The sequence below is a fragment of the Phaethon aethereus genome, assembly GCF_964289735.1.
Source record: "Phaethon aethereus genome assembly, chromosome: Z".
NCBI lineage: Eukaryota > Metazoa > Chordata > Aves > Phaethontiformes > Phaethontidae > Phaethon > Phaethon aethereus.
This window is the reverse complement of record NC_138577.1, coordinates 86,637,405-86,660,040: the sequence shown is the minus strand read 5'-3', so window position 1 is coordinate 86,660,040 and position 22,636 is coordinate 86,637,405. Positions and strand designations below refer to the sequence as shown.

At 39.7% G+C, this 22,636-nt stretch overlaps 1 protein-coding gene across 1 annotated transcript in view; it reads right to left on the bottom strand.

Annotated features, from left to right (window-relative positions):
- Window positions 1-22,636, bottom strand: part of ADGRV1 (adhesion G protein-coupled receptor V1) — a gene marked incomplete at its 3' end in the record, with an annotated part of 281,727 nt that overhangs the window by 57,913 nt on the left and 201,178 nt on the right. The window lies entirely within an intron of this gene.

Sequence of the window (22,636 nt, the reverse complement as noted above, 5' to 3'; positions counted from 1 at the left end):
AAGGTATAGTATGTGTCTTCTCCAATGTACAATTCCATACTTGTATGTAATGACTTGTTAATCATTTCAGAACAAAAAAAAAAAAAAAACACCCCACTGAAATTATATTCGTCTCTTTCTTTCAATAGGAAGAAATAAGACACTTACTTTACATATTTTTTGCCAGGACTAGAATGATGAGAAACAACTTTAATATATAAGAATTTTTTTCTCTCAAGAACTACTGCAGATTCACTCAATCGAAATTGAATGTTTAAATACAACAAACATGGAGAGATTAGAACATACAAATTAATAGACAGTATCATCTTCCCTTTGGAAAAGATGTAATCTCAGAAAATCATATACAATTAAATCAATTCATTGATTAAAATGACCTCACTTATTGGCCATCCAGAATCAGGGCTTTATGTTGGTTTTGCTTTTTTTGGCCCTTCTTATCTATAAAAAGGGATAGCTAAGCTTCCTTTGTTCTCAAAGGGGTGAAGCATGTTTATCTGACCCTTTAAGTGCCTTTGTAAAGTCTTCTGTGATCTCTTAAGCCACAATATTTCCTAAAATCTGGAGAGGGATTCCAGCTACATAAGATGCAGAAGGCCCGCTCTTATTTTTTTCTAATATTTTTAAAGGAAAAAGAGAAAACAACTGACATGATGTCTACTGGAACTATTTGTTAACACAATTACATAATTAATATTAAAAAAGAAAAGACAAGAAAAGAAAACAAAACCAACCAACCAACCAAACAAACAACATTGTTAAGGAAATAAAGACTATTTTAAAAATTCAGGAAGGTATTCAGTGAAAGGACTGACATATTTTGTTCCCTTCTAAGCAAGAAAGATTTAAAGTAGCCCAATGTGTTATAGACAGTTCCATTCCTTTATTGTCATGTCTTGAATTCTAAGGACAATCTCCTTCAAATGCATCTTGAAACTATGGAAAGTTAAGTTTGACCAAAAGTTGCAAGCCTTTGGTCTAACAAAAAATATCTGGTGTTCTCTTTTAGTTTTGTCAGCAGGTAGATAACCTTCTGAAGTTTACTTGTCACATTAATTTATCTCGAGAGCTAGATCTAGATTATTATTGTTGTGGTGGTGATTTTTTAATTTATTATTTATTTTAATTTTCATTATTATTATTATTTAATCTTGGGCACAAAGCTCTTGAGCGTCTCTCTTGCTTTTGGCACAGCTGGCTGTTGGGCAGCCTGGCACAGAGAACAGAGAATTGTGGCACCATGTAAGTTTGCTCATATTACACGTTACATCAGGAAAGAAAAAGGCAAAGGTTAGACACATGAATTTGCACTTATATTTGTATTTCATCACATGCATTTAAAGAATGAAATCTGTGTACCCCAAAAAAACACGAACAAAAGCCAAAGCTTGAATCATTTATTCATGCTTACTCAGCAAAGTCTTCACAAAGTAGCTGAGACAATACTAAAAAATGAAAATATGTAAGTTGGGTTATGACCTAGATACACTACTTCATGTTCACACACTCCAGGCTTTCTTAAAAAGCAACTTGCTCTGTTCCTTTTCTTGTCTTTGTTGTGGAAGAAGACTACATTACCCTTGAGTTGGCACTTCAGATTTCTCCCAGAACATGCTAAAAAATTTTCTAAGTGTAGAGCAGGCCAGACAATGGGCACATTTTTTGCAAATAATTACTTGCTAAGAAGTTGTTAATCTGACAAATTATCTGCAGCAAATTGCATATGACCTGTATCTAAGCAACACACCAAAAACTAAAATGCCTTTCTTTTATGAACTCATCCTAGATGAAGATATTTATTATCTGCTTCTGATGTTTTGGGCCGCTTAACAGCTTGATAATCAACGCTCTTTTGAAAACATTATAGGTTTTTAATAGGCGGAAGCTTTGGGCTTTTAATTTTGAGACCGTTGTTATGTATAACCCTCTGAGGAGATCTGATCTCTTGCATTGCATCTCAGAATCACCAGTAAACTCAGTTCTCTGCTCTATGGTCATCTGCAATTTCAGCTGAATAACTGCTCCTCTGGGGGCCTACATCTAGTGCAATAATTCTTACAGGAGTTTATCCTGCTCCCTCTGGTCCCTTCTTCCAACGTCCGGCTTGTTTCGGAATACTGCTCTTCTTCATATCAAACGCCTGCACAGCTTTTGACAGCGAGATACAAAACCAAAGCAGTACGTGTCCAGGTAATGCTGCACTGTTTTATCTCCCTTAGCACCAAGCTGGAGACCCCCGTCCATGGGCTCTGCACACACCACTCAGGACTGCTGATGTCTCACGTACATGGCCACCTACCACCATGACAGAATAAATGCAGTAAATCAATGCAGAGCAGCTCATCAGCCACTGAGCTTTAAAGCCAAGCATTTTACAGCAAACCAGAAATAATGCTCATTTACTTTAAAACTGCCTGCAGTAAAATGCGGGGTTTAGCAACTGTTTGAGGCCAAATCAGTGGTGGGCAGATAAACGTGTCAGAGCCTCCTGGGCCTGATGAATTCCCAGCCTGAAAAGATTATACGGTTCCACTCTTTTTTTTTTTTTGTTTTATATGGTAACAGTAGTCATTTTCCATAAATACATGAAGCAACAAGATCAACGTTTGTGCAGTGTTTTGTTCCACACTCCCCCAACAGGGAAAGAAATATGCAGATGATTTTGTTTGTATGTGCTGGGTTTTTTTAAAAATTGCTTATGTTACTATGAACTGATGTGAAGAAAAGCAGTTGTAACGGGTATGCTGAGCTTAAAATGGGTAATGCTGGAGATGACAGTCACTAGGTCCTGAGGAAATTCAAGCCACATTCACACCAGAGAATTTTCTGTTTCTAGAGTAGATAAGATTCTAGAGATTTCTACAAGATTATACAAAAGTTCACAGTCCCAAAGGGACATGGATTTAGACCCATAGTCTTCATTACACTTCATGCAGTCTTCTGGCCATGTTGTCTCTAACAACACACCACACAATACCATGAAAACATGGACTCAACATGTATTAAAATTCAGTGGAAGACCTTTAAAAAGAGTGTCCCAATCCTTTGTGCCTTCGGCCATGGAAGGTGGTGTAGACCTTATTTGGAGGTTTTTTAAGCTTTACTGCACAGATAGGAAGTTTGCAACCCAGCCAAAAAACAATTGCATGTATACCAGATGCCACCTTGCTGCCTAACATTGCAGTAAGTGTTGGCCTGTGATGGTATCATGGATATAGCTACAGGATGGTTTGACACGAGTGAGAATTTGAAAATGTTTTTGAAGTACCATCAGAAATGACTCGCTGTCCATGTGAACTTTTTGCTAAAGGAAATTGAGCTGTGACTGAGACCTAAAAAGCTTTTATCTCCATAAAAAGGCTTTTCTCTATACCACACCTTACATCATTACTGCCTGATGTCTGTCTAGCCTGATAAAGAACACGCAACCTCTCCAAGAAACTTGCTTCAGTGCTAAATAGCACTTACCTCTACAGACTTTTTCCCAGTGATAACTCTTTCCTGGTGCAGCATACGCATGTTACATCTTGGCTATCCAATACGGATGTGGGAAACAGAGTTTTCCCTTGTTTGCCGCAACATTTCTTCCTCTACTTGTAAAGGGATATAATTTTCCCCTCCGGTCTTCTTTTAAGAGAACAGTCCTAGATCTCTCAGTCCTTCTGAGCATATTTTGTACTTAAGACCTTTGCTGGTCTCATTGATTGCACCACTTTACTAATGTGTTTCTTAAATTACGGGGTCCAGCACCTTTGATAGCATTTCATCTCAGTACATGACTACAACAGAAGGATTTTATGTGTCCTTAAGACTAAGCTGCTTTATAGCTAGGCCAATACCCTGTCTGCCTTTTGTGCTGTAGCACAAAGTTGTTGACTCATGTTCAGTTTATCATCCACAATATGCACGAGATCTTGTTGTGAGGAACTGGTAAACAGCCAGTTATTTGCATAGCTAACTATTCTTGTCAAGATACAATTTTTTCCATATGTCCCCACTGAATACCATACTACTTTTTCAGAACAGATCTCAGATATCAATAACATTATGAATTATAACCTACATTCATTGTACTTCTTTCCCCGCTTTGTACTACGGTAAATTTGAATGGAAACTCCTTTATGCCAGGCTTGTATTACATGAGGTGAATGTAGTATTTTCCAGTCCATTAGTAACCAAGGAAGATGTTGAACAATATTTGCAGGACGTTTTGAAGTCATGATTCCTTGAGAAGTTTCATCTAGGAATTCTGAAAAATTTTCCTGAGAAAATAGTTAGTCTGTTGACAGTCTGTCTCAATATGTCTTGGAATACATAGGGAAATTTGAGATGCCTAGATATGTACTAACATTTCTCCAAAGATCAGAAAAGGCAAGAAAATTATCTGACTGACTTATCAGCCTGTTTAACAGTTCTAACTAAACAAATATGAAACATGATAAAACATTCAGCTCGTGAAGAATTAAAAAGCAAAAAAGTTTATTTTCTGGACAACAGGCTGCATAAGAAAAACTTAATTTCATTCTTTCATAAGGTTACAGGTTTGACTTATAAATGAACCTGGTAACTTTTGACACTATTTGAATTACACAGCAGGATACAACACAAGAAAAGCAAATTTGTAAAACCTACTACACACCTACTGCACTCACTAGCTAGTTCTTAATTCTGCAGAAAAGAATTTGGAAATTACTGTGGATCGCACTAAGCAGACCATGAGTCATAACTTTACGCTGCTGCACAGAGGCAGATGTCGTACTTGGATGTATGAACAACAGTATATGCTGCAACACATATGCTCTAGTCAGTATTGCCAAAACCTCAGTGGCAAGCTGTGTCTGGCTTTGGCACATTTCAAAAAAACATGACTTGAATGAAGAAAGTTCACAGCAGAGCGGTGAAGGCTACCAGAGCTCTTATAAATGTGTTCCACTCAGAAAGACTGAAAAAAATTGTTTTGATTTGTTTGGTTTTGGGTTTTTTTTCTAAAGAGAAGGGACACGTATTGTCAAACTACAAAACTGGCAATCTATGAGTAGGGGAAAAAAACCCCACAACACTTTTCTCCATGCTGTAATACATTTTTCATGCTGGAAAACACAACCTGAGGGGCTTAACTATACCAGGATTGGCTGATGGCTGTCAGAGTAGTCACAGAAAGGACGAGATGTATTTAGCTGATCAGGGCTAGAACCCTTAAAAGAGGATCCAGACACAAAATAGCAAGGTACTTTCAAGCCCAGAAATTAATGCTTCAGGAAAAAAAATATAAAAATACCTAAAGCACATGCCTTACCATGAAAGATGTTAAACAGCTCTTATTTCTCTGTTTGAACCAGCCTTTCCAATGAAGCCCCCTGAGGTCCAGTTCTAATGTAGGTAAAGCTTTCTCTTCTGGTGAACACTTGTTAAACATTTCATGCAATCATAGAATCACAGACCAGTTTGGGCTGGAGGGACCTTTCCAGGCCACCCAGTCCAGCCCCCGGCCGTGAGCAGGGACATCCCCAACCAGAGCAGGGTGCCCAGAGCCCCGTCCAGCCTGACCTGGGGGGTTCCCAGGGACGGGGCATCCACCACCTCTCTGGGCAACCTGGGACAGGGTTTTACCATGCTTGTCATGAAAAATTTCTTCCTTATGTCTAGTCTAAATCTACCCTGTCTTAGTTTAAAACCATTACCCCGTGTCCTACTGCAACATGCCCCAAATTTCCTAGGCAACCCACAGAGTCAAGCCCAAAATAAGAAACAGAGAAGATCAACTGATTTTTCTTTTTTCCACTGTAGATCATTTCTTAATTCTACTCCTTTTGTCTCCTTGCCTCACCTTGCCTTTCCTTTCTCCTTTCCTTTCTCCCCTTTCTTTCTCCCTTTTCCTTTCCTTCCTCTTCCCATCATTATCAATGATAGCTGCAGACTACACACATGCGCAGGATAACTGCACACATCCAGAGAACCTGCCTAGCATCTATTTTATTTACATCCTGTATGGTATTTGACTAGGACGTTGTCTGCCAATGCCTCTGATGATAAGCAAGTTCATTTATATCCATAATCAGCTAAAATATTGCACAATCCAAATTATGTAATAAGAAAAGTAATCCGTCAGATGCACAGGGGTGAAAACCACATGGATAACTCTAGTCTAACAATGCAGTGTTTACTTTATCCAGTACCCAAAACAACATTTACCAAAAACTTTACTTCCACTGCTAATATGTCTTGCATCCTGCTACTGGTCGGAGAATCTCTCTCTAAAGATCTGTATAGAACACAAACAAGAGAATTTTAAAACAACCCATCAGCAAAGATATCTATATTTTTCTCTTTGGCAAAGGGCAAAGTGCATTGCAATACAATACAACATCCCAAGCATTACAGTTTTTTCCTAAGCTTTCAGAAAGCGACCACTGGTTTCAGGTATGCTCTGAGTAATAACACGGGATGCAAACAATAGGACTGAGTAATGCTTCTATCATCTATATTTACTAAGCATGGGCTACAAAGATTACAATTTCCATTTGCAGCATAGAATGAAAACTTAGAGATGTAAAATAATTTTTACAAGGCTTTTGAGTATGTCCGTGACAGGTCAAAAAGCACAATGCAGGAGACTGCAGCTGTCAGGGCAGTGCTTTGACAATCAGACCTCTGCCTCTATGGATGCTTTTACATGCAAGTACAGCTTGAAACAACATTTTTGGACCAAATTATTGGTCCAACAGTGGCACAATGTATCTGTTCAGTTAAGTGAAAAGGAAAAACAAGGATCTAGGAAGAATCCCTGTCCTCATTCAATACTGACTTAGTGGGGACATCCACACTGGCAGATGAAGATCTAGGAATCTATGCTTAAGCATGGATCCTCTTGCCATCCAAAATGCTATTTTCACAGAATCACAGAATCACTAAGGCTGGAAAGGACCTTCAAGATCATCAAGTCCAACCATTAATCCAGCACCCATGTCCCCTAAACCATGTCCTGAAGCGCCACATCCACACAATTTTGCATCGCTCCGACGAGGTATTTTCAAATCAATGTCCAGGCAGAGGCAGACTGAGTCAAAAAAGTCATTATTGATGAAACTACAGCAGATTTTACTCCTTCCATACTCTACAGTTTATCAACACTACTCCAACCCTACTCTAGGCCTCAGGGTTCTCAAAAACACCCACATGCCACCTGTGAGGGCATGCCACACATACCCTCAGTTTTGTGTTACAAAATCACTCCCTGGTTGCTGTCAATGCAACTCTCATGTTGTTTCAGATTTTCTGAATTGAAAAAACCCAGACAAAGCAATACATTTTATTGCCATGAAGAGTCTTTGAAGAGACCAGAGCAGAGACAGGACCAAGTGCTATGTAGTTTTGTCTGGGGGAGAGATTTCAGACAAAGCGGAATGAGAACCAGTCTGTGTCACTTAACCTTTGGGTTAGGTATCAGTCCTTGGAGCTCTTTTATTTGGCATGAACGTTTCGCATTTGTGGCATCATGTTATAATTTAAAACATTTTCAAAAGGGACATGTGGCAACTTCCGCAGTTCTAGGAGGCCTAGTGAAATAGCTAATTTTGGGTGATGGTGGATACCTAATGATTGGAGAGAAGGCGGCCCCTTTGTAGTATTTCAAATTGGTCCTGAAAATTTGTACACCAGGTTTGGTTTTTTTTTTGTCTTGGCTTTGCAGTGGTAAGATCAAACTTCCACAGAAAACCCAGTGTTGATTAAGAGAATGTATCTCCTTATAGTTTTATTGCAGTGTTTACATATAAATTAATATCAGCTAATGAAGTATATTGAAATACTGATTCATTACCCTAAGTTCATACTGTGATAGTCATATTTCAGGAGTTAAAATAATGAAACATATAAATGAAAGCCTAAACATAAACTGGTCTTTCTGCCAATTTCGATGTCACAATTTCCCAGACAGAAAAAGTGAATGCTTATGTTTGTGCTTTTTCAGAAACAGAGAGCAGTGTTTGAGCATCTTTGTCTGAAGCACAAAACTCCAGCAACTACAGAAAAAAAAAGGTCATAATAAAATAAAGTACTGCAGGTGCACAATGACCTGCATTAAAAGGAAGCAACAGCTTCTATTTTTTAAAAAATACATTGTGATTACATAATGATGATGAAAATAATAATAATGATTATACTAATAACATTGCTTTTCTAAATGTTATGCATCCGTCACCATAAAGTGTAAAATCATGATTTGATATAAACAAACGCCTGGCTTCCAGCATCACTACTCAAGGCCATGGATGCCTTGATACAAATAGGACTCAAAAGGCTGTGGCAGCTGTACTGAAGCGGAGCACTAATGGTCAGATACACTCTGCATTTCTGACAGATCGTTATTCACAACAACCTCAGGCCCACGGCAAGTTTTAAAAGAAGAAGTGACATGGCTTGGGTAAGTTGAACGCTGGAAGGCAAGCACAGTGGTATCATGACTCAGGAAGAGACAATAGGTCCCCTTTCATGATTCAGTGCTTCAGAAACCTTCACATGAACACACCGAGCAAGGACCTTTCCTACAACGAGGCTGATTTTTCTGCAGGACTGAGCAGGGAAGAACAATTTCCAACTGGTCAGCATAAATTACAGCTGCCTCAGGGTACTCTCAATTACACTTGGCAGGACAGAGAGGTTGTTCAAGCAGTGGAAGTGACCGAAATGTGGCATGGCTTCATATTTTGATGACTCTCTGATAATGCAAGGGCGTCTTTTAGCAAAATGTTCCTCTCAGGAAACAGATTTTTTTTTTTTTTTTTTTTTTTTTTTTTTAATCTGCTCTGCAACAAGAGAGTAGCTCAAGATAACCGGGAGAGAGCTATCTGATTTATATTTGCATCATCAGGTAACTCCAGTAAAAAGCCTTATGGTGAGGTGAAAGCAGCACTGGTTTATAACTGAGTCAAAGGGTGTTGCTGGAGCTTTCAAAGAGGTGTGACACAGCCCACATCCCACGGACACCGCCTTGGCAGGATGTGGTTGCCCACCAGCTGTCCCATATTCTTTGGAAAATCCTTGCCACTGTTTGGTTTTTTTTAATGACTTGCAAACAAACTGCATGCTTAACCCACATTGGCCAAATTACATGGACTGCATCAAATTTTAAACTGAACTCTGATTTTCTTAAATCGAGTTGCAGTACAGCATTATAAAATAGCTTGAATTCTGGTTTTATTAGACAAAAATCTTGGAAATGTATTTGTTGCACACTGGAAATTTCTAACTAGACACTTTAAGATTTTAAAGTGGTATTTATGTATGTACATGCTCATTCTAGAACTATTTTGCCTCTTTCCATTATAAAATGTAGGCAGCTGTTAGACTTGGGTCCTAAATGCAAACAATTGCGTCCCGAACACTGACTGTATTGAAATTAAAGGATACATGATGATTACAGAAGTTTTTTAAAAACTGTCACTCTGCTGGAGCTACATTTTATGAAGTAATTTTTTTTCTAATTTTACTGCGTTCCAGTCCCAGAGAATAATCTGTTTTGTGTAAAGCACTTCTGAAATTTAAGATGACAGACAGAACAGTTGTAAATATTACACTCCTTTCTGCATAATATGTATCTGAAGCTATTTAAATGTCAGTTCCTGTTACTTCTAGTTCTGAAAAAAAATCCTTTTTGTAATTTACAAAGTAAATTTGCTAAAAATAAAGAGGCTTTATACCAGTAAGATAAGACATTTAGGAAATGCCAGGTAAAATAAATTAGAAAAGTAACAAAATGCACCAGCATTTATAAAGATTATTCTCTTTTTTTGACTTAAACAAGACAGTGTTTGCAGAACTTCTACCATAAGCACATGTGGGTGCTGTTATTGATAAGCAAAGAACGTTAATGTAAATAAACGCTCCTGCTGATAAGTGAACCACGGGCAACCCTCCCCGATATCAGCGAGGTTTTTTAAAGCCGTGTCTCAGTGCTCAGCTCCAGACAACGCAGCCGGAGAATCTCCAGCTCTTTATGTTAACAGAGGCTTTTGCAAAATGTAGAGTTTTGTTTGTCTGGGGTTTTCAGGGTGGTTTTTGTTTCCCCCCCTGCTCTGCAAACAGACGCAGCTCTCAGTACAGCGTGTGCAGGACACGGCGCGGAGCGGAAACCGGCGGCGTTACTGCTCTGGAGGAAGTACCAGTCTCTTTCCTCACCAGCAGCCTGAAAAACCTAAATTTGCGAGCTTGCAGAGCGGCCGAGTCTTCACCCCGTGCCCCTTACCGCAAGTGCTGCGTCTGCCTTTCCCAGGTGGCGGAACGGCAGGAACGCGTGCCCAGCCGCCCAGCAAAGCTCAGCTCTCGGCTCCTGGTGCGGCTGATGAGCAAACACCCACGGCGATGCCTGAGGAACCTGGGTCCCCTCCGGCAGTGGTCTCACAGCGCACGGCCACCTCAGGAAGGGGCACGGTTGGTGCCACTTCCACGTCTGTTGACCCTGGGATGACATCTTGCCACTTGTTGAAGGCTGAGCATTACTGGCTCCACCAGCTGTTTATTAACAGGGTTTTACAAGGCTGTACTTTGTTAGCCAGTGTCAGCATGCTGCAGAGACAGATTTTGAGTTAAGTTGCTTCTGGGAGCTGAACGTCCCAAAGACAGCACAGCTCTGCAGGGGAGATCACAGAATCACAGGATCACTGAGGTTGGAAAAGACCCTTAAGACCATCAAGTCCAACCACCAACCCAACACCCCCATGCCCACTAAACCATGTCCTGAGGTGCCACATCCACACGTTTTTTGAACACCTCCAGAGATGGTGACTCCACCACCTCCCTGGGCAGCCTGTGCCAATGCTTGACCACTCTCTCAGTAAAGACATTTTTCCTAATATCCAGCCTAAACCTCCCCGGTGCAACCTGAGGCCATTTCCTCTCGTCCTATCGCTGGTTACTTGGGAGAAGAGACCAACCTCCACCTCACCACAATTCCCTTTCAGGTAGTTGTAGAGAGCGATAAGGTCTCCCCTCAGCCTCCTCTTCTCCAGACTGAACACTCCCAGTTCCCTCAGCTGCTCCTCATCAGACTTGTGCTCCAGACCCCTCACCAGCTCTGTCGCCCTTCTCTGGACACACTCCAGCACCTCAACGTCCTTCTTGGAGTGAAGGGCCCAACACTGAACACAGGATTTGAGGTGCGGCCTCACCAGTGGCGAGTCCAGGGACACGATCCCTGCCCTGCTCCTGCTGGCCACACTAGTGCTGATACAGGCCAGGACGCTGTTGGCCTTCTTGGCCACCTGGGCACACTGCTGGCTCATGTTCAGCTGGCTGTCAACCAGCACCCCCAGGTTCTTTCCACCACAGTTTATCCTATATGTAGATGTGGTCTTGGTCCATAATGACAACTACAAAAATTTTAATGTCAAAATGTAAAAGAGTCCTGGTTCAATTTGCCCTAAGAAATGGGGTGCAAGAATTGGCATTAGGGGAAAGCACTTTTCACCCTATAATTTCAGCAAAACTTTTGACTGAGAAAGGTTGTGTGGAATTATTTTGGAAAAAAATTAAAAGGCAAGTGCTTTCCCTGTAGTTTCTGCTCAAAGATTACACCATGATGTTACTTTTGCTTTCGTTTAATCACTTTTCCTCAAAAGGAAATAGGAGATTTTCTTGGGGATACCAAATGTCAACTATTTATGGGTGAAAGCAAGCAAATCTCAGATGAACGATAAAAGCTGCCCCAAAAAGTCCAGTACAGCTCTGAAACGTCACCCGCTTGCAGAAGTACATCTTGAGACTTCTGTAATCAAACACTACTGCCCAAAGCACAACACAGACTAACCCGCTTTGATTTGGTCCTGTACGTGGCTTCTGTCACCTCATTGGGATGATGGGAAAACGAATAACCCAAGAAATCTCTTATTGCCCATACTACTGCTGTGGATATTGTTTGGTATGAACAAAAATGAAAGCCACGTTTCTGTTTGATGAATCTAAATCAGTTTGTATCTCACACAGATTAGCTCAGAGACAGGGCTGTACCTTTTATTTCAAGTATAATTCAACATTAGGAAATTAATTCTTTTGCTGGATATAAGTTTCAAATGGAATGCAAAATGTTTAGTAACAGTTTTTCCAGATTTTATAGAGTGATAAGGTAGCAGTCAACCCTTTGGCATTTTCTTTTTGAATTTCATTTTCTTTTAGTTTCTTTACACAGCAAAAGAAAAAGGAAAGAGAGTGAGGGGAAGAGGAGAAGAAAGATGGAAAAAAGGTTAATGAAAACACAGTTAGACCATTTTGCTTAAAAAATGTACATTCAGAAAGCAGCATAACTTGCAATTGCCAGAAAACCATCCAAGGATTGCCCATTCTTATTTATATTTGGACAGACTGTCCCAACAATTTTTTGAAAGACAACTCTACATCAGTGGTGACTGCTGCTAGAAATTTGACCCTATCACCTTTACTCACATGTCAAAATTCATAATGAATAGCACCATATTCATTAATGGAGGTACTCACAAAGTAACTATCAATGATAGAAAACAGTGAGGAAAATCCAGTCCACCACGAACAAAGAATGAAGTGCCAAGATGCTGTTTTGAAACAGCAAAGAAGAGGATCTTCAGTTTGAGTCAATGTATGCAACAACAGTCTTGCCAAGAAACCAGACCTATTGCATAATAAAGCAAAAAACAATTTCCTTGTTTTTCTCTACTGCTGCTGTTACTGTAGAACAAAATAGTTGGGAAAAGGGGAAAGATAAAATGCCTAAGCAATGCTTTTCTATAACAAGAACATAAAATATCATCTGTTGTTTTAGAACATGGCTCACTGTATTTCAGTCTTCTCATTATACCATCTTCTGGAAATTAATCTGAACAATTGTCTACTTACTTCTTTTTTTCTTTTTTTTTTTCCTCCTGTGAAAATAAATGCTAAAGAAGCACCAGTTACCAAAGAGGAAGCAGCAAGCACCTAGCAGAAGCACTGCATTAATACAGTTTAGGCTTCCAAAGCACTGGAAGCTCTGGAGTCCCAAGACAGACTGTCCCAGAAGTCCCAGAAGACTTCTAACCTTCAACATCTGACCAGGAGAATAAGCTGGTAGAAATCTGCTTAAAATCTCTTAGATAAGGGTTCTTGCTAATAGTGCAATTTTAAAAGTATATAAGGAGTTTTACTGATGATCTGGATGAGGGGATCGAGTGCTCCCTCAGTAGGTTGGAGACAACACCACGCTGGGTGGGAGTGTTGACCTGCTGGAGGGTAGGAGGGCTCTGCAGAGGGATCTGGACAGGCTGCATCGATGGGCAGAGGTCAACTGTGTGAGGTTTAATAAGGCCAAGTGCAGGATCCTGCACTTGGGCCACAACAACCCCATGCAACGCTCCAGGCTTGGGCAGGAGTGGCTGGAGAGCTGCCCGGCGGAAAGGGACTTGGGGGTGCTAGTCGACAGCCGGCTGAACATGAGCCGGCAGTGTGCCCAGGTGGCCAAGAAGGCCAACAGCATCCTGGCCTGTATCAGAGGTAGTGTGGCCAGCAGGAGCAGGGCAGGGATCGTGCCCCTGGACTCGGCACTGGTGAGGCCGCACCTTGAATCCTGTGTTCAGTGTTGGGCTCCTCACTACAAGAAGCACGTTGAGGTGCTGGAGCGTGTCCAGAGAAGGGCAACGGAGCTGGGGAGGGGTCTGGAGCACATGTCTGATGAGGAGCGGCCGAGGGAACTGGGGGTGTTCAGTCTGGAGAAGAGGAGGCTGAGAGGAGACCTTATCGCTCTCTGCAACTACCTGAAAGGGAATTGTGGTGAGGTGGGGGTTGGTCTCTTCTCCCAAGTAACCAGCGATAGAATGAGAGGAAATGGCCTCAGGTTGCACCGGGGAGGTTTAGATTGGATATTAGGAAAAATGTCTTTACAGAGAGAGTGGTCAAGCACTGGAATGGCTGCCCAGGGAGGTGGTGGAGTCACCATCACTTGGGGTGTTCAAAAAACGTGTGGATGTGGCACCTCAGGACATGGATTAGTGGGCATGGGGGTGTTGGGTTGATGGTTGGACTTGATGATCTTGAAGGTCTTTTCCAACCTTAATGATTCTGTGGTTCTGTGATTCTGAGTTATGTGTCTGATGTCGGTTAATTATTTTGTTCCTGTTTGCATTTAAAGCTTCTTCCTCATATCTATCAGCCATTATCAACGGCTTTGAAACAATGATCTACTATTATGTTTATTATCTTTTTTTTACTATTTAATATTTGTTACAGTTTCTCATATGCAAGAAAATGCTAGCTTTTAGGGCAGACACTCCTAATTAACTCACCTTTTTCTATCCATTCTTTAAACCAATGATTTTAATATAAATGTAGCTGAAAAAGGAGATACTTCCATGTGCAAACAGTCAAACATAAACGAGGCTCATGTTCACAGTCCTGCCCTTTTGCATGAAGAGTAACAAAATATCATGCAAAACTTTTTTTCCCACTTAAAACCAGTATTTCATATGTAGACTTTTTTTTAATCTGGATGCTTTGTTGTAACATAATAAATGCCCAGGATAAGCACACACCTCAACTGCTTCTGTTGCAGCCTCTATTAGACATATTGGTTCTGTGTAAGCCATACCGACAATTAAATTTAATACTACTAGTACAGATCAATCTGCCAAACCTGTGTTTCTTTTTCTCAGATGTACCTTAGCACAGTTCGGTGAGATAACACTTTTAATCACTGGTGCTGTTACACAGTGCAGACAGCAGTTTGCCTTCCAAAGCACAGCTCACTGCACTAAACACAGTCAATGTCCATGTACCTCAAACAACTAAAACGTGCGCACAAAATCCACCTATTGCAGAACAGTGCTGTGGTGAAGTTAAAAAAAATATAATTTTTTTCTACTCTTTTCAGGAAGATCAACTACGAGAGGTTACATCTATATACTTATTATAAACAGTATGTCAGTATCAATGAAGCAGTTGGAGCTGTTTGCTGGTACTGATCTCACTCTTGGTTATTTTAGCATTTCCTTCTATATTCCAGCATATCAGATGAAGGTTTTTCTAAAATGTTGGAAAACAAACCGAGAATGAACTTTTTTAGTAGCAGTAGGTGGTATTCTGCTAATTAAAGATCACAAAGTAGGAGAGACTATCTTGCTAATTTCTTACACAACCTGGAAAGAAATAGGAAGCTTCTGAAAGCTGTCAGTGGCAGGGGTGCAAGCCTTCATCCTGCAGATGTTCTCTGTTACTCTTGCCATAGAGTAACACAGGCTTCAGGGACAACTCTGGAATTTTGGCACAAAAATCCCCTCATCTGAACCTGTTTGAAGAATCAGGCCCCAAGGTAATTTGTGGGTGCAACTTTCACCTCTAACATCCTTGCAACCCTTTAAAGCTACCTTCATTTGTCAGAACTTAACAGGTTGGGAATTCTACCTTAGTAACAAATGTTTTTCTCTACTCACTTTTCAAAATTCTGTTGCACAAACCAATCAGAATTTATCTTTCTTTATTTTAATGCTTTAAAAGCCCAGCACAGTGATTATGTCTGTTTCTGATGTGCTAACATTTGCTTAACATTAACAGTAAATATTTGCCAAGATACAAAAAGCACTCAGCCCCCTGCCCCCATCCGCAACTATTTTCCTCCACAGAAAACATATGTTGGTAATGAGGGATAAATAAAAGGTAATTAAAGCCATCACATTTAGCAGTGAGATATTTTTAAATAATCCTTAGCAGTGGGTAGCACATTAGGCAGCTTCGCTGGAAATAATGGAGGAGTTTACAAAATAAAGCACAAGTACAGAATACAAAAAGGCTAAACTTTGTACTCTCTTAACCGTTACGACAGGTCAGGGAAGTAGGGTAATTTCTCATTTATGGGAATGTCTATATTATGGTGCGGTGTAGACACAACCCATAGCTCTGATTCATCAAAACAATTCTCCTACAGTAGCACAGAGCTCAGCATGGGCTAATTACCCTGCTGAGAAGGGCAAAACAGCGAATGCTGAGAAATCAGCTAGTGAAAAGTCCAGGCTTTTTTCCCCTCACTGCTTCAGCCGAAAAGTTTCTGCAGCATCCCGCCTCATGTCCAGATGTCCAAGCATCATTCTGCACTGAGCTCTAGCAGCAGCTATTTGCAAAAGCTTTGAAATCCCAGGTGATTTGCCAGTGAACCAAGCAGGAAGGAGGTGGAAAAACTGGGATAACAGGAAGCACAAGGTGGAGGGAGAGGACCATGTGGGGAGACACTTCCAACTCCACGCAGAATATAAAGCAGGGCTCAAGCGTTAAGGGATGGGAATTCCACATCCATTCATCATACAAACCTCTTCCTCTTAGCACGTCTGACAGTTCAATTAAAATCCCTGAATGCTTTTTTCTGGCTATTCTTAGCTATTTTCTTAGCTATTCCTGCCTGTAAATGTCTGGTGTCTCAAGCGTGTTGTTCTAAGACTCAGGACCAAAATCAGCGCTTTTGAAATAATATGGGAAGGGGGACACGGGACTTCATCCAATTACTTGGCCAGAAATCAGCTCACTCTAGCTAAAAAACTCCTGTTACTGGTACAAGTCCTTCGGTTTAAGAAAGCAGGGCTCCATTTTAGGGAACAGCTAGCAAGCCAGGGATCTGCGCTCAGCCTTTGTGCCAGCAGCAAAACAGACATGCAACTTGGTAAGACCCAAAGCATCGCCCAGTATTTTGTCTGACTGGGTTAAATGTCAGTGCACCAGCCTGGCGGGTGTTCGGTTGGAGAGAAAGAATGGCTCTATCTCTAAAAAACAACTAAGGTTTAAGGGGTCGTCCTTGTAAGTGCAGGCAGTAAATTATTAGAAGTTGCGGTGCTGTAGCCTTTGAAATAAAACTTAACAGAAAGTAGTGTCTGAAAATCTGCTCCAGGAAGATTTTATCCTCACAACAACATCAGAACAAATGAACCTTGGAGAAATACTTAGAAAACACATCACGAATTATTATGTCTTATGTTTTCGTTCAGGTTGAGCCCTGAGCCTAGACTGTCCCCATCCCCCCAACTGTCCCTAAGAGTTAAAACTTGTTTATTTAAGAAATCTTTGATGGGCCTTATCATTCAAACTTCCATTCCTGACAAGACTTTAAAGCAAACGTTTCTCATGCAACTTTTACACATTTCATGTAACACCAAATATATAAGCAGAGAACAATAATTTACAGGTTTCTGTTTCTTTCAAGCCTTCCAATTCTTCACTACACTCAGAAGTGATGCGAGCCCTGCTACCCCACAACATTTGTGCTTTACCACACAAGAGTATCTTTGGAAGTGTAGACTATCTCTATTTCTGTGCATTGTACAGCCCTCAGTATACAGGTGCCAACAATTAAGACAATATCTAGAGCATTAGTTTTCTCCGTGTTTCTATTTTATCATTAGTTTGGGTTAAAACCCAGCAGGGCATGACTTACTCAAGGAAACCAAGCATTCAGACAGCAACTGCACTGCTTGTTTTGTCCGAAATCCAGGTATGACTCCCTCTCATGTGAGGATATACAAAGTGCCCTTGACCCATTGCTATGCACCTGGTACTGGAACGCATTTTCTGTCAAGTTTCTTTTCCAAATAATGTTGGCCATGGCTCCCAGACATTAATTTGTGCCCCATGCCATGGACAAGTGTAAGAGCTTGATTCAGAGGAATTGCAATGTGAGTAAGAGGAAGAGTTGTAACTTCTAGTCACAGAAAAATGTTCATTATTTCCAGCTTTCCGTAGAATTGTGTTGTCCTGTCCCCTGGATGTGGCTGCAGTCACAGATCCAGTGACTTTGCCGGGAAAACCTCTGCCTTGGGCTAGACTGTAGGGGAGATAGAAGTGTGTTTTTTGTTCTAGAAAAGAATTTTGCTGGACAATCTTTTTTCATTATTTCTCATAGATATCATCATGGCAGATGATATGATACCAAGACGACATTTGTTGAGAACATTTAGCTTAGCTTTTTTCTGCTGTGAGATATTATTATATCACTATCACTGAAACCAAATATAGGGATACTTCTATAATTTTAAAGTATTGTAATGGTACATGTAGTTCTTCTGTGCTCAGTTTTTTTGCCACAGGGGATTTTAAAGAGGTAAATGAATGAATCAGGTGGGACCTTCTGAGAGGGTAGATCATTCTTCCCTCGGGCCAATAAATGATCCTGCTAAAAAAAAGAAACTCTTCTAGAAACTGGAGGGATTAGCAAAGGGAAAAGACCTCTTAAAAATGCAAGGAAGCAGACAACCATGTCTCAGAAATGACAAAAAAATACAAAAACCATTCTGGGAACTAGAGGAAACTACACTGCTTGCTTCAATTGAAAAAGGTAGGCTAAAGCTTGACAAAAGCCGTGCTTGAAAACCAGCTTGACGAGCTTTTGCAAGGACACATTGGGCATGGATATATTTGTTTATAGACTTTTAAATTTATATTCTGTCATTTCTAATCACTTCCAGTTTTCTCCTTTTCAAAGGTTGTAGTTTATATAATAATAAATACAAATAATAAATAAAAAATAAATAATACAAAAAAAACAGTCCTTTGGCCTTCTTAGGGGAGTTAAGTTTCAAGAAGGTCTAGTCAGACTCAAAGCTTAAAGCTGCAACAAGACTGCTTCTTAAGTTTATAAAAAACATACTTTAATGCTATTGTAGGTAAGAGTTTTCAAACCACCCAAGTGAGTTAAAAGTTCAAGTTCCTCTGAGCTGTGATTCTAGCCGATTTTCGAGTAGTACTTTTTTTTTTATAACACCTATTACAGCTCTGGACAATCTCTTGGGTGCAAGTCTAGTGAATGTAGCATAATTAACCTTTAAACTCACATTTGTGAACAAAAACTGATACTTGTAATTAAATAATTCTGGCCTCTGATCTCAGAAACGAATTAAGGCAAAACCCTGCAAATGGGTGTTGTTCCAGCAACTTCAAAGAGTATTGAAGTTTTTACTTGTATACAAATGTGGACAATTAAATTTTCAGGGTTAGATGAGAAATTAGAAAGCTACTTTATTGTCAAGGATTCCCATTTTAAAAGTTGTTTTGCTTGCTTCTTTGTTTTGTAAGTGTTAAGAGAGTTATAAGGTGTCATAAACCCAAACCCAGCTTCCTCCATAAAAGATGATTAAATTGTTGCTAGTCTCAAGTCATTCACCAGTTTGAGGTTTTATATCTATACCTGCATTGGTTTCCAGAACTGGCTGCAGAAATTCCCTGTGATGCAATCCCTCTAAAGATACATGTAGACACATATATTGCTGACATTTTTCTTCAAAGTAACTACCAATGAGGCTGGGATGAAACTAGTTTGAGTTAGATTTTCTGTAATTCTTCACAATTCCTCTCTTCAACTCTCCACTGCACTTTATATCCCTCTTTGCCAGTATCTACAGTTTCAATTTGCCTCTGTATGTTTTCCATCATACCAGGTGAACTGTGTCTTTGTACATTCAGAGACATATTAGAAATATACTACTCACTTTAAACATATTGCTGAGATCAAACTCACTCTGAGAACATTAGCTAAAAGATTTTCAGAAGTGAGGTCTTGACTGGCTAGCCATACGTGCCAGGACAACAGCAAATGTTGAACTGTCTAAAGTTCAGGAACCACAGTGAGCTTTGGAATTTGATTTTTTTTTTGAACCCTTGTGTTGTTGCAAATCCATCTGTTCATAAGTTTTTCTTATTCAACAGTAAAAATTCTTCTCAAAAGGAGAAGGGTGTTGAAACGTGAAAGAGCATTAACAATTACTGTAAAGAAGCACAAATTATGGGTTTGGTTTATAATCCTGAAAGAGGCAATCAGATGGGAAAAAAAAAACCAAACAAACAAGTGGAAAAGAAAGGTTATCCTGAGGTCTCTGCTTATGTCACAACACAAAGTCATGGTGACATTCAATGTAATAAGGAAATGCTTTTTTAAAACAGCATGTACCTAAATGGTAGAATTTATGTCCTTAGATGATACTTTAGACAGAGATGTTTTAGACAGAGATTGCAGCAGATTCAAACAGGGCTTGGAAACATGTCTGTATGACATAAAAACTCAGAAATATAGAAGGATAATATAGTTTTTTTAGAGTGATTTTTAACCATCTAGTTCAGAGCTTAATTCACATTTTCGTTATTAGCCATATGAAAGGAGCTGACACCTGCCTCATCAATAAAAAACACTAGTGCCTCAGCCATTATGGCAATTCTTAAGCAAGGATATATGTTTTAGAGCATGGTTACTAGAGACCAGCGTAAAGACAATATACTTAAAATTTACTTAAAATTAGAGATTTCATTTACAAACATTGACAAACCATCATATAAGACTTTTACCATAATACAAAAAATAAAAACCAGGATACATGGCAAATACCTATCTAAGACCCTTCTGCAAGTCAGCTGCACATACAGAGAATGCCCCTACTTTGAAGTTTCACGACACGATTGAGCCAGTGGTTATCACACACAGAAATTAAGCAGAGGTGCAGTTACAGACACCTGCATCTGAAATAACTTGTTATTTTTTTAAAAAAGAAGACGTGAGAACTAATGCATATTTTTAAGAGGGGATCCAATCTTATTACTCCCCTTAGTACAGGTATTGTACCAGATATTCATAGAACTTCTGCATTTTTCTTTACGGATATCCAGACAGACTGCTTTTCCTCCATTCAAACCCATCCTACGCAAATGCCCATCTCATTACGTCTTTCCCTCAGGTTATGCCAATATGCCTTTCAGGAGCAGCTTTTCTGGTCCTATTCAAACAGCCTTTCATGTCTTCAGGGGAGCAATGGGGGAATTAGCAAAGGGAGGAGTAAAAGAGCCCTTTCTTGGTAGTTAGCTCTTTCACACATCGTTGAGCTGTGATCTGAAAAGAAATTATGCTACCTGGTGGCATTGATACAGAAAAATTTACCAGTATCATAAAAAAATTCACATAATGCTAAAGAGTGCGCTGTTCACGCCATACGTAAACTCTGCTAATTATGAAAATAATCACCAATATGTATAATACTGTTATCATCATACCAGCCTGTTAGTTTTATTCTGTGACCTGTTATGGGAGTTGCTGTACAAAATATATGCATTTGTGTGTAGAATTTGTCATATCTGAAGGAAGACCGTGCCGTAATACTTTTTCTGAAGCACAAAATGCAACCCAGCTCAAATAATTTTTTGTTCAGTACAAGCATAAAATGAAGTTCTTTCAGCATAGCCATCCTGTCGGCTATTAATTGTACCCATGGCATTCTGGTTGGGAACAAAACAGTTGGTCAGACACCGCAGTAATGCAAAAATGAGTTGCCTGAAGGAGTGATCACTTATGAGAGCTAAGATAACAGGCTTCACTGCTTTTATTACTTTAACCAGTCTTCCAGCTCTCACATGAAATGAGCTCCTTAGCAGCACACCATTGTTCTCAAACTATTTCTGAGGCTGATTCTGAAGTTAGTATGTAATGACCTTGACTTTGGAAACGTCCTTCTTTCTTTTCCCACTACTACATCCTGGTTTGGAGAAAACAAACCAAGTGATGTAGTTCAATCTGTCCTCTTTCCTACATTCTGGCTTTCAAAGTCCTCTTTGTATAATTGACAGCAACTTTTAAAGTGCTCTTCAAATTAGGAATTAGCATCGATGCTATTTATGAAAATCCTTGCAGATATTACAGTGCTCACATTGACTGAGCTGGAATAAGCCACACACTCACTAAGCTTGGGATGATTTCTGGCATTTGCCCACTTTAATAAGACGCTGGAAAAGTTTTATATTTAATTTGGGCAAATGAGTTGGACTCAGTAATTTTCCTCTACTTAGTAATTTTATCAGAACTTAGGGATTTTTCTTTGTTTTTGAAAGAATGAGACACGGACATCAAAAGAAAACTGTGAAACTGTGGTTCACTGCATAATGATACCATCAGCCCACTGTCTGATTGCAATCAGAAGACTTGATTATGCTACACACATTCCTTGTGTTTACTATGCACAGAGAAGCATTTTACCACGAAGGAAAATACAATACTCTTGTTCGCCATGTTCTGCAGAGAACTGTCTGTGTGTATGTGTCGGCACAGAGCTATGCACCACTCCCTGCTGTGGTGTGAATATCAGAAATGCTCTGCTGTTGTGGACCTCAGATACTTTTCTGAGTTGAGAGCTGGTGCCTGGGACTAAACCTTGACTAACATCGCTAGACAGCTTGTAGCACCCAGTGTAGCTCGTTTAGATCTAAATCAGGTATTGCCTGCTTATTGTGCACTGTACACATATACACATATGTAAGTATGTACAAGCAGTATTTATAAATGCACATATATATGTATATGCATATACTCAAACACGCAGATATTGAATTCCAGTATCCACTTCTCCCAATAAGCCCCCTGGTATGACCAAAAAGAACTGTACTGAATTTTGTTCAGTTATAATGGAATGATGCACACTGTGTCTTCCTCCTTTAGTAAAGACAGAGGGATATTCCCCTGTTTTGGATCTATTCTGCAAGCACCCTCATAAGAAGTTTTCATAAAAAGAATTTTTACATTCTTCTATTTTAAATTATATTTAATTTTATTTAGTAAATTTTATTTAATTTCTATTATTTTAAAAAGAAGTTGTGAGTTTACTCTTTGCTGTACATGAGGTATGTCATTATG